Raw genomic sequence first — 12,854 nt, 5'->3', positions numbered from 1 at the left:
GATATCACCCAGGACGAGTCTCATGAAACAGTCAATGTGGCGAGAGCTTACGTACCCAATGGTCTACAGGTTTTCCCACTTTTGTAAATGACAGTATCCTTTAAACAAAATCCCTTTTGGGAAATCACCTTATAAACCAGATGACAGCAGCAATGCTCTGAGGGACACAGAGCCTCACCTGCCTCACTCCCACCTGGTCCCCTGTCTCCTCTCCACTAGCAAAGCCCCCGACGTCTGTGCCACAGGGAGGATCCAGTGGAACGAAGTTCAAAAACCACAGGTCTAGCCCAGCACTCTGGTCTTCCCCACAAGACCCTGGGCAGCAGGGAGGTTGCCCACAGGCCCGCTGTCATGACTCTGAAGGGACAGGGGTGGGGGGAGGACCTGGTCGGAGGAAGCACGTAGAGCTGGGACTCAACCTTCTGCTCCTGGTATGGGTGCAGAGCTCCCGATGTAAAAGCCGTGTTTTTCCCTCCAACTTCATGAATGCTGACAGGGATCGGACACTGGTCACTTAAAATAGCTTTTTGTTACATCTCTTCCCAAAATAACAACGAGTTTTAAATTAAGTTTCAGTTCAGCAGACAGCTTCAAAGACTCATGGTGTCCTGAATCTTGAAATTTCCAGTTAGGTATTCACAGCAGAACACACGAGCTCCTTGGCTAGTGCTGGCGTGTGAGAGATTTGAAAGTGGAGAGGAAAACATACAAATTGGGACCAGAAAGCTGGGGATTAAATCCTACCCAAAGCCTAGCAATGCCAAAACTTTGTATAGTTTCCAAGAAGCTCAAGACATGTTAGAATTCTATTGCTTTTATGTCTGAATGGTTTTTTTTTTTCCTCTGGGAGCTTTTTTTCCCCCCATAATCCCCTTTCGGATGTAGTTTTGTGGAAATGATTCCTCCATCGTGTATCCCCCAGGGGGCAACAGCAGACTTGGGAGGGCTTTTGAGAGTGTGACCACGTCAGCTGACTCCCAACTATTTCCAAATAGGCAAATTATTTCCAAGGTTTTCTTGGTCACTTCATGCTGCTCTGTGCAAGGACTCAAGCATGTTTGTGTTTTTGCATATGAAGTTCAGTCTTGGAATATCCATCTTGCTTCGTATTTTTTATGCTTGGAAATTCAGCCTCTTTCATTTTATAATTCAATTTGAGTCTCATTTTTTTTTCTAGTTTTTTTTCGTCCTACAAGTCTTGAAGTGGCCTTTTAGCCAGAGGCTTAATGTTTTAATAATTTTTGTTTTGGGAGTGACATGAGGGAAAGCTTTGCCCCGATCCGTATCTTCTCCCTCCCCATGGCCATATGGTGGCTTCACGGACAATCACTTTGTGTGTGCCAGACATCTGACAGACACTTTGCCCCCGTTGGTTCCTTCAGACGTCATGGTTTCCTTCCGGGTAGAAATGATGGACGCATCAACCTGGAGGCACTTACTGTCACGAGTCTGTGCAACTCCAGTCCACCAACCTCCACAGTGCTCTGTCACCGGATAGGTCACACACGCTCTGGGTATGGAGACTTGGCCTCCCTAATGGAGAAATGCTGTGAGACACCAGGCCGGTTCCGTGACTTGTGTCATGTCTATGATAACGTCTCCATGACACCACCCAATCCCTCAGGCCTGAGAGAATCTTAATTGATCCCCGCAGACCTCTTCATATGCTTGATGCTGGGATGCATTTCTTTGTTCTCATAGGAAATTATTGTTGAAAAGCCGGTGATGTGGCACCATCCCTCTTTGCTGAAGCTTATGTTATGGTTCCCCTCCATGGTTTGGGGAAAGGAAACTAGGGATGTTCCCAGGCCATACAGCTTTCAAAAGGGGAGAATGTGTACAGATATGGTGACTAAGGCATAAAGGTGTTTAGAGAAATATTTTCCAAAGAGAAGAGCCAGAAGCCCTTAGAAGCCTCTATCCTACAAGCTACGCAACAGAGCATTGGGGTGTTTTCTTCCCTGTCCTTGGAGATCAGCCCGAGATCACAGAGCCCCTCAAATCCCCCGGAGTCCTCTGTCCTCTGCCAAGGTTGCAAAAGCAAGCCTACATCATCATTTATACCACGGGGTTAGCACAGTCTCCGTATAAAAGGGGACCAGTGTGTTTTGCATATTTTATATGTATGTGTAGATATATATTGATCTTCGTGACTCGGTATCTATAAATATGCAAACCTGTGTAACTTTATATACACAGATATACTTAGCACAGTGCCTGCAAAAGAATATATACATACAATTCTACGGACAATAGATGTCATAGGATAATATATTGGGATGTAAAATTGCATTTTTCGTCTCATAGTTTGCCCTGACCTTGCCAAGAGCTCTGTATGCCCTAGTTCACAGGTGTCTTCAGGACTGCAATCAAAAGCGACTTGATCAAAGGCAATATCTCTTTCCAACTGTGGAAAAACCTGAGAACATTTGGGGGAGGTTATGACAGCATCTTTGGCGAAGAGGGGAGAGGAACCAGTTTTGAGGGAAGCATGAGACAGAACAGCAGTTTCCTTAAACGGGAAAAGGGAACGTTTAGTCAGTTCCACCAGGCGTAAAGACCCACGCTTGGCTTCCAGCACCCTGGAAGCTGCTGGGGTGGGGGTGGGTGGCCACAGGGAGGCTGGATGCTTCCACACTTTGGAGATGGAAACACACATCACCTCCTCCGAGGCACCAGTATGTGGCTGTCCGTTTCCAAGATCAAAGTGCATTTCGACACCGGTGTTTGCTCACATAACAGTGGCTTCCTACTGTAGGAAGCGTGGACGGTCACCTTGTATTTGGGGAGGGTATGGATAAGAGAATTTTCTTTCAGGTCCCCTCCAAAAGGTGTGGTAGAAAAAGCGCAGCGTTTTGACTCAAACGACATGGGTTTGAATCACAGTTGAGCAATCTTGGATGTTATCATCTGCAAAAAGAAATTATAATGCCTAGCCCTTTTTTTTTTTTTTTTTACAATGTGATTGAACAGGCAGGTACTTTGTAAATTGAATGACTGCATATGGTAATTATCATTACCTCCTGACCTTTGAGAGTATCTGCACCAACAGGTACTACCTAGTGATACAAGTTAACCAGGGTTCACAGACCCGAAACCCATTTTCTGGGTCTGCAGTTAGTATTTTCTTGAAATACGAAGATAAATTTGCCTTTAGAATATTAACCAAAATGTATGCGTGCATTACAAACTCGATTTACTCCCACTGACTGATATTCCAGGCGGCTTGATCGCAAACGTAGACTTATAATAGATGTACACAGACACAGAACACAGACCCGGCGGCAGCATTGTGATGTGAAGGAAATCTAATCTCCACATAAGGCAGATTTGAATTCAAAACTCAATTTCGTAGCTTTTTAGGCCTTAGGCATATTAACCTTTCTGATACCTCATTGTCTCGCATATAAAATGCAAACAACAACATTATGATTTTCCATGACGGTTTTAGGGATACGTGAATCCCCAAATGCAAATATACATCATGCTTACTGTGTAATAGCTGCCCATTGAGCATTCATTGCTCCGAGAGGGAGAAGACACCTAAAATCATCTACGTTGGCCATTTTACACTGGACACGAGGAAATCGAGCCCCTACGTTTTTGTCTTAATTCTTGGAAGCAGAACTATTGCAATGATGAGTCCTGATGAGAACATGTCAATATGCCAAATATTGATAGTAAAAAACTATCTATAAATTAATTATGACTCTTGAAGAAATTGCTATTATGCAGTGACGTACAGCAAATCAACGTCAACATAATTTTTGGCTACCTGCACATAAACTAACGCAGTGAGTTACCTCCTTTACTAATTTTGGAAGCTCGCCCGAGAAGCAGCCATACTCTAAGGTGTAATGTCATCGTCACCTTCACTGACACCGGCTAGATGTGATTCGAATAGTAAATGGCAAGGCGGCAAATTCGTTAGTTGCATAAATCATGGCCAGGAAGCCATGTGTCATTACACACTCACCTTTAGTTATATCTTGGGAAAGTGAAACAGTTTCCTCTTAATCATGCTAAGGAGTTTTTATTAATAAATGCAGTTATGTTACGAATCAGCTCTTGTTCTGTGACCTGACACTTTTCAGGACCGTATCCCAGGGCGGGATTTCCCCCAAAGCAGCTTTTTTCCTACTGACCAATATGGAGCGGATGATGGGTGTGGATCTTGAAGCAGCTCTCTGGTGAGTCCGGAAGGCCCAGTACTTATCACCCGGTTCTATGCCCCTGTTTTAATCTACTTCAGAAAGGCTTAGGAAATATACTGTGTGCAGGAGGTGATGCTTGCTGAAGTTAATAATTCAATGTATTGTTCATAGCCTGATGACTTCTCAAATGAATTTACTGCTGAATTATTCACTGACAGAATTAATTAATATGTTTTGAAGAGTGTTTTCTCTGTTGTCACCCTTATTAGTTGAAATGCCATGTTTTCAGCTATTCTTAATACTCTTCCCTTTACAATATGACTCAGGCAAAAAAATGTTTTCTTCGCTACAGTCCAACCAATTCTTTGTGATTGCCCCAAATGGATAAAGGTATGTCATTCCCCATATCTTTACACCACCGCATGTGCTGTTCCCTTATCCTCCATGCTTGACCTGCTAGACTCCGATTGGCTGAAGAACATCTAGGATCAAGCATCGCTTCCTTCCTGAACTCCATTCATTCATTCATTCATTCATTCAATAAAAGCTTAATAAGCAATTGTTAAGAGGCAGGCATGGTGCTGGGCACCGAGGACAGTCCAACGTAGGACATGTGTGAGGATAGTTACTGCACACTGTGGATTACTGGGTACGCATAAGAGGAAGACTGAACACAGCCAGAAGGCAAGGTGGGCAGGTCAAAGAATGTGTTCAGGAGAAGGCAATCCCTGAGCTGGATCTTCAGGAGCAAGTCAGCTGGGGATATGACATCTTTGTTTTCATGGGGAACCATTTCATTGGAAAGAATGACTGACTTAATTAAGAGGAAGTTTATTTTAAAGAACCTGAGGGATCTTGTGAAATGCAATAATGAGAAGAGATTTGAAGGGGTAGTTGAGCAGGTAGGTCCCTCCCAGCCCTCAAGTTCTCCGTGTCCCCTGTCCTGTTATCGTCCTGAGAACACCCCACTCCTGCTGACACCCAGGAGGGCAGAGCATCAAAGTGCTGTGGTTGCTCCGTTTAGATATTTTCATAGTTTGAATGTGAATCACAGGCTGGAAGGGCTTCTGGCAACAGAGTTATTTACTGTTTTTCCCTTATTTCCAGTAAGGAAACATGGATCATAAAATATGCCTTTCCTGGTAGACTTTAGATGACAAGAAGTAACCAACAACTTCAGACACCTTTAGTTTCCATCCCAAGACCCTAAAACTTTGCCCTCAGAGAGCCCACAGCTGGAGTTTCAGTAGTGGAACCAGCTGCTTCTTCTCCCCTCAAGGGCTGTTGGCTTCACCTTGACCAGACATTTTCCTCTGCCTTGCTGGGTCCCCAGCACCATTTCCACATGTTCTCCGAAGGTCGGTGGTTTGTGCCCACTCCCACTTATGTTTAAGCCAAGAATCGTTTTGTTGGGAGGTTAATTCGAGTCGATCTACAATAAGAGGCTTGGGGACTCTCATGGAATACAATCTCGGGACAGCCTTCCTGAGGAATGGGAGGGTTCAGCCTCTCTGTCTCTGTCTCTCCCTCTCGTTCTTAGCCTGAGCCTGAATGTTTGCTGCTTTTCCTTTTTCCATAGACCAGCTTTGCTCCAAGGATGTTGCTCCCCTATGAATCAGCCTGTGTAGGACTTTGAGCTACCATGGTCCTAATCCTGGTTCACCCCGAGATGACCTTGTAGACCCTGTGCCCAATGTGGGGACAGGAGGGCTGGAGGAGCCAGAGGGAACCAGCTCACATAGATAACTCCATGCGGTTGGGTTTGTCTGGGGTTAGTGCTGAGGGCGGGACATGGTGAGATGGCAGAAGGCCTGAAGTTCTGAAGTTCCTGGATGCCATACTAAGGGGCTGATGCGGATAGAAAGCCGAGCTGCATCCCCTTCACACCTTTGCACACGGGGTATGTACCTTGCACCTGGACGGGAACCCTCTTCCTCTTTGCTCAGGAAGTATTTACCGTGTGAGCTTCAGCTTAGAAGCACCTCCTCTGAAAGTCTTCCCTGACCTCCCCAAGCATGGTCAGTTGCTGTGTGTCTCCCCAGCTCTGCGTGCATGCTCTGGGCAATGTTCACCGCCCACTCGGTATTCTAGCGCCCGTTCACTTTTCTGTCTCTTCTGCTGGAGGATAAGCAGGAACCTTGTCTGAATGCATATTCCTCCCTCGCCCAGGGCCTGGCCATCTTAGACATTCAGTAAATATCTGCTTGAGGAACGAATAAATCACTGAACGAACGACACAGAGAGAAGTCAAGTCAGGGTCGTACCCCTTTTCTGGCCTGAGGGCCAAGTCTGGCTTCACTTCCTGGGTGGACCGGCCAGAGAGTTCTTGACCCCCAGTCCGTGGGGAACGCACACCCTCCCGCAGGTCTCCGGGCTCAGCTCTGGGACCCTGGACCAAAGTCCTCTGCAGACACCTCTCTCCTCTGTGTTCCTGACTCACTTCCTACAATACCGATCGAGCCTCCTTTCTTCACGTAATTCTGTCTGTTGTCACCTTCATCCGTTCCCTTCTTCACTGACGTTTGCCCAGTTTTCTCCTAGACTCACTGAGACACTCTTTCCCCCATCACCTGCTCATCGTTGGATGCTCCTTCAGAGTTTACACGCTCCGGCCCCAAACTGCCCCCGCTCCAGGTCAGACACACTTATGTACAGACAGTAACCCCGGGCTCTCACAAGTAGCAGGAGGAGGCAGCCTGTCATTGTAGATTATGATACACCTGCTGTATTTTATTGACGACTGTGATGCTTCAGGTCTGTCCTTGGATGAACACACACGTTGCAAGCATAACACATGCCGGAAAGTGAGCCCGCGGCGTTCCCCCACAGCCTGCTCTGCCCTCGGCCCCCCCAGCGTCCCAGGTGGTACCAACTTGGTGGCCTCTCCTCCAACTGCTTAGTCGTCCTGACCCTTCTCTGGTTCTCACGGTTCACAGCCTGTCCGTCACTAATCCTGTGGGCTCTCTGTTCATGTAAAGCCAAATACGTGCCTTCACTTCCACGCTGCCCAGGCGGGAGCCCCCTCCCCAGGCTCTGGTCCCCTGCCCTTGGTCCCCTCCAATCACATCCAGCACAGCCTGAGGACACTCTTCTGACCCGCTGCCCCCCCCACCCTATGCCCTGCCGGTTCACTCAGAGTTAGAGCCAGTTTTACCCCCCAGCCCCCTCGTGAGGTGCTCCAGCCCTGGCCTTACCTCTGACCGTGTCTTCTAGTCCCCCCTCCAGTCCCGGCCGGAAGTGGTTCTGTAACCCAACGATCGTCCATCCTCGGTTCTCTCCTGGGTGAGTCACGGCTTCAAACAGCAGGTGCCCTTGTCACACAAAGGACCATTTATTCTCAGCAAACAAGGAGATGGTGCGGAATGAGTCTCCGGATGTGACTCTCCGAGCAGGGGCACGGGGGCCTCTGTCGCTCAGGGTTAGGGGCGTATGCAGAGAGGGGTTTGCCGTGCATGTACAGGTGGGCTGGTCGTGCACACACACATAGGACACGAGCCTGGACACGCACCGTGGGTGAATGAGCTTCCTCCTCGGGCACAGGCACCAACAGCAGAGCCAGGAGGTCACCGTGCGACACGCTGTGGTCAGCCCAGCACGTGCGGTCCTGGCCCCTGCAGCCCTCCCTGGTTTTCGCCTCAGAAACAACCTGCAAAAGCCACTTGAGAACGCATGTGAGGGCAGTCTTCACTTCTGGGACAGCTCTGCGAGTTTTAGCACGGATGTACTGTCTCTGCTGTGGCTGGGCTACCTCCTGGCCACATAGAGACGGCTCGTTTTTGCATTTGCGGCTGAGGGTTTGCTTTCCTGCGTCCCCAAAGCTCCCAGAAGCTTCCACAAGCAGCGTGCTGGGGGCAGGGAGGGGGAGCAGGGCAGCACAGGTCACGGACAGCGGCTGGGGGCCTACGGTGACTCCCTGTGTCCTGAAAGCCGGGTCTCGTCTTTCTACTTCGGGGTGCAGGGGGGAACAGCTCGCGTTGGCCACGCTCATTATGTTGCCAGTCCTACAGTCCTACCGCCTGCAGCGCTCTGTGTTTGCAATTCCCTTCCCTCCGTGGTTTTTCTTCTCCCCCCCCCCCGAGCGCACTTCTCCTAAGGTCTGATACAGTGTGTTTACAGCCCATCATTCTGGTTCTTGTCCGCCTTCCCCCCGAGGGTCGGTCTTAACAAGCCAAACGTCTTCGTCTGTTTTGTTCCCTGACGGACGCAAGGTCTTTGCAGAATGCCCGCACCCTGCTATCGCCCGCAGCGTGAACAGAGAAACAAATGAGTAGCTCCCGTCAGGGTCTGCCCTTTATGTTTGTCCCCACATCGGCCCGACCGTCCCCACACCGGGAGCCCCAAAAGGGCAGCGAACATTTCTGTCTGTGCCTAGCAGAGCAGAATTCTGACCTGGTGGCCCGCACCCTGCAGTCTTGTGACGGTGGCTCCTGTCTTACATTCCTCCGCACAAGGGTGTAATCTGAGCCTGATTCATCACAGGACTGATGTGGGCTAAGAACATTGAGACAAACACTCATCTGCTTCAGAGTCAAATGGTGACAAATTAGGGCTTTGTGGGAAAAGAAGTTCAAAACCAGTTAACGTACAGAAAAAAATACAAGAATTAACTTGTCATTTTCAGACACAGAACTCAGGGGTATTGATGTGAGGTCCTGTGCCTGGTCTGTGAAATATTCTCTGGCTTCAGAAATCTCCTTGTGGTTTCAGGAGTGTGGGGTCCCTCCACGCTGGGGATTTATGAGTCACCACATCTCTTCCTGTGGGTCAGGTTTTGCAGTGATTTCTTAATGAATTAATCCACTGACAAATGAGCAGACACTCTTGAATTATGAAACAGTTGCTTTATTTATTAATAACAGACCATATTCCTACTCACTTAGATGCACACGAAATACTCCATTACACGGCTTAACATTCCTCATCTAAATAGAAAAGAGCAGCACTTATCAGAACTTACAGGGACTTCTCAAGTTATGAGCCCTTGACTTTTGAAACGTTTCAATGTCTGCATCATATACCCACTCGTGGATCAGTCCGACCATCCCCTGTTGAATTGACCTGCTGTAAAGTGCCAGCCCCTTTGTCTCTCTTTTCCAACTCTTGCCCTATTAACTCTGTCAGTCTCGGCTCCGCTCTCTCCTTGCTGTTAATCACGTTGGTAAATCAGTTCATGTCAACACTCAGAGAAGAGAGGTGGCAGAGAGGATCGAACATAAGCCTGGGGTCAGACAAGAAGGATTCGACCCCCGGCTATGCCATTTGTCATGTGCACGACCTTGGGGATGCGGCTTAACCTCTGTGAGTGACAGCAATCCTTCTATGGGTAAAATTGGTTTAACAATACCTACCTCGTAAATGAGAATTAAATGAGATAATATATGTAGGGTATTTGTGTCCTTTCTGCATTAAAATAGGATTAAGTAATATATGTCAGCCTTTCAGCTGGATTCCTTAATGTCTGAGGGCAGCATTTTTTGCATGCCCATTACTACAGTTTTACTTGTCTTATAATTACTATTCAATTTATTAAAAACTTACATCTTAAGGTTTCTTAAGACTTTAAATTCAACTTTCTAATCTTGTTACTCTATCAATCTAGGAAATGTGCATAAAGATAATTATGATCACTTTCATTGGGTCTTTGATATTGATTCATACGGTTAAAATTTTAAAGTATCCTTAAACGTTTAATACTATTTGCACTCATAAATATTTTCATCAACACTTCAAATTACAATTATGATTTTAAAATAGCTGGTTCTTTCTAATAATCCAAATCTTTTTGTGCAGAAGAAAATCAAACAAGCAGAGTATTTGTAAGTATTTAAGTAACTCTTGCTAATATAATAAAGGAAAGAATTGAATTAATTCTACCCAAAACCCAGGTTGGCAAGCTAAATGCTCTCTTGCTTTCACAGATGAGTTCTGCAGCACTGGAGAACATTCAGCGGGCTTTTTCGCCTGAGTCTCTTCACAGAGGGGCTGGGCTCACGACCAGTCTCGAGGTGGCTCTAGCCTTGACAATGGGCTTCTGGGATAGTAACCATCTGTACACCAGGTGCTGAGATTCTGTGACTTCTTTATCTTTTGTTTTCTCACTGGTGTTCAATCCACCATTCTGTGGGTTTATCGCCAAGTTCCAATCTGGTTCCCAGGTCCTGCTTTCCTTCCCCCATCCCCCAAACTAGACTCACTTCCTGTAATGCAAATGTACTCTGAATTTCCAAGGCAAGAGAAATCAAGCCAGTTCTTGAACATCATCCTGGGATTCAGCATCACGTCACCTTTAGGGCTGGGCTTGTCTTAACATGGGCTACAAGTCTGCCCCCCGGTGCTTGGCCTCCGCTTGGTGTTAAAAAACACGAGCGAATGGCTTGTGGGCACACAAGCACACTCCAGTCTTTCTGGAACAAGATTGCTTGGGGAAATTACAGAGGGGGGCAATAGCAGGTGTGAGGTCCCCCGTTGTCCGTTATAATGTCGGATAGCACAGGGGAATTTAGAAAGGCCAGATGTCAGATGTAGATGCAAGAACCTTGGCCTTCGGGCCGTGAGAGTTTTAAATTGTAGGACTGAGGAAGAATCAGCTTCCTCTCTGTGGTCGTGCGGTATGATAGAGCACAACGTCTAGTTCAGAGCGGAGTCTAAACTCAATGAGATACGGCCATCTGGGCTGGGTTATTGTCGGTTACTCTAGACAAAATAAGAACATGATCTTTGGACCAGGAAGAAAGGAAATCAGGTCCTGACTCTGCTCCTTGCTCTGTGACCTTGGCAGAGTCCCTGAGCCGCTCTCAACTTGAGTTTCTGCACGATGGAAACATGGCCCCGACACAACAGTCCTTACAAAGACTAAATGGACGCTTCACATCAAGCCCTGGGCAGTGCCTGGAAAATCCAGGCGTTCAGCAAATGAACAGTTGCTTGGTTCCAGTTCCCCAAACCAGCAAAGACACGCAGAAGGATGTGAATCGGGTCTGGTAGGACAAGGAACATGTATATTGTTTCCCTCCCTCCCAGCCCAACTTCGAAGCATTATCTGTACGTAGTGCTCCCACTTTCTCACCTGTGCAAGCCTCTTTGTGGTGGATGGACACAGATTTCTGCCTCAGTGTCTCCCCCGACCCCACTGCTGCAGCACCGTGGCCGGGTGAGATGGCTCTTCTTCACCGCGGTGACCGTTCCAGGATGACCCCACCATCACAAAAGATCCAAACAGGGCTGGCTCAGCAGTGTGGTTTGTGGTCAGCGCTTGCTTAATGGCGGGAGGTCTGACGCCCAGGGAGCTACCACAGGCGTCACCCCCCACCCTGAGGAGCACCAGGGTGAAGGTGCGGCTCACCCGAAGGCCAGCAGGGGGAGCAGAGTGCGGGGAGGGAGCTGGGGCCACAATCGCAGCGAAGCTACCATCTCCACGACCACTGTGCTTTTAAGTAGTGTGAATCCTCAAGCTCTTTTATTTTTACTTTCATTGTTTTACTTCTTAACATTTTTCCCGAGTTGTAGTGAGGTATGACTGACAAATAAAAACGATGTATATTTAAGGTATATATACAGCACGGTGTTTGCATATTTTTACACATCGTGAAATGATCACTACGGTCAAGCTAATTAACACATCCACCACCTCACAGAGTCATCTTTTATTGTGGGTTTGTGTGGTGAGAACAGTGAAGATCTACCTTCAGCAAATTTCAAGTCTACAATACAGAGTTAGTAGCCGTGGTCACCACGTGGTACCTCATCTCTCCAGAACCTATTCGTCTCATATAACCGAAATTTTCTATCCCATCACCAAAATCTCCCTATTTCCTCCACCCCCGTGTCCCTGGCAACCGCCATTCTTCTCTCTGCTTTTATGAGGGTGACAATTATTTTTTTTTCTGATTTCACATCTAAGTAAGATTATGCGGTGTTTGTGTTTTTCTGTCCGGCGGATTTCACTTAGCATAATGTCCTTGAGTTTCATCCGTGTTGTCATAAATGGCAGAATCTCCTTTTTTTTTTTAGGGCTTAATAATATTCCATTGTGGGGGTGCCTGGGTGGCTCAGTCAGTTGAGCAGCAACTCAGTCCGTTGATTTTTGCATTTTGACTCTGATTTCAGCTCAGGTCATGATCCCAGGGTTGTGAGATTGAGCCTCGCGTCGGGCTCCATGCTGAGCCCACCCTCTTTCCCTCTCCCTCTGCCCCTCTCCCTGACTTGTGCACATGCTCTCTCTCTTTCTCTCAAACAAAATAGAAACTAAAAAAAAATAGTATCCCATTGTGTATACATACGACATTTTCTTTATCCAATCATCCATCAGAGGACACCTAGGCTATTTCTGTGCTGGCTATCGTGACTCGTGCTTCAACGACGGTTGGAATTCAGATACCTCTTTGAAATATTGATTTCATTCCTCAGGATACACACCCAGAAGTGGATTTGCTGGACTGTAGTGTGGTAGCATCGTACAGATGGTAGGGTAGTTCTGTTGTGAACTTCTTGAGGAGCCTCCACACTGTTTTCCGCAGCGGCTGCACCCGTTTGCACCCCCACCGACGCTGCACAACGGATTCCCTTTCTTCACACCCTCACCAACACTTTTCTTTTGAAAAGAAAAGTGATAAACTGTCTTATTTTTAAGCCAGTCAGCAGTTACTGCTGCCTATAACCCAAGGCATCCCAACCTGCCAATGTTTGTGCCCTTTCAGCCAG

The sequence above is a fragment of the Panthera pardus genome, unplaced genomic scaffold (assembly GCF_024362965.1).
Source record: "Panthera pardus isolate Hobbes unplaced genomic scaffold, ASM2436296v1 HiC_scaffold_12, whole genome shotgun sequence".
Taxonomy (NCBI): Eukaryota; Metazoa; Chordata; class Mammalia; order Carnivora; family Felidae; genus Panthera; species Panthera pardus.
Note: the sequence above shows the minus strand (reverse complement) of the source record.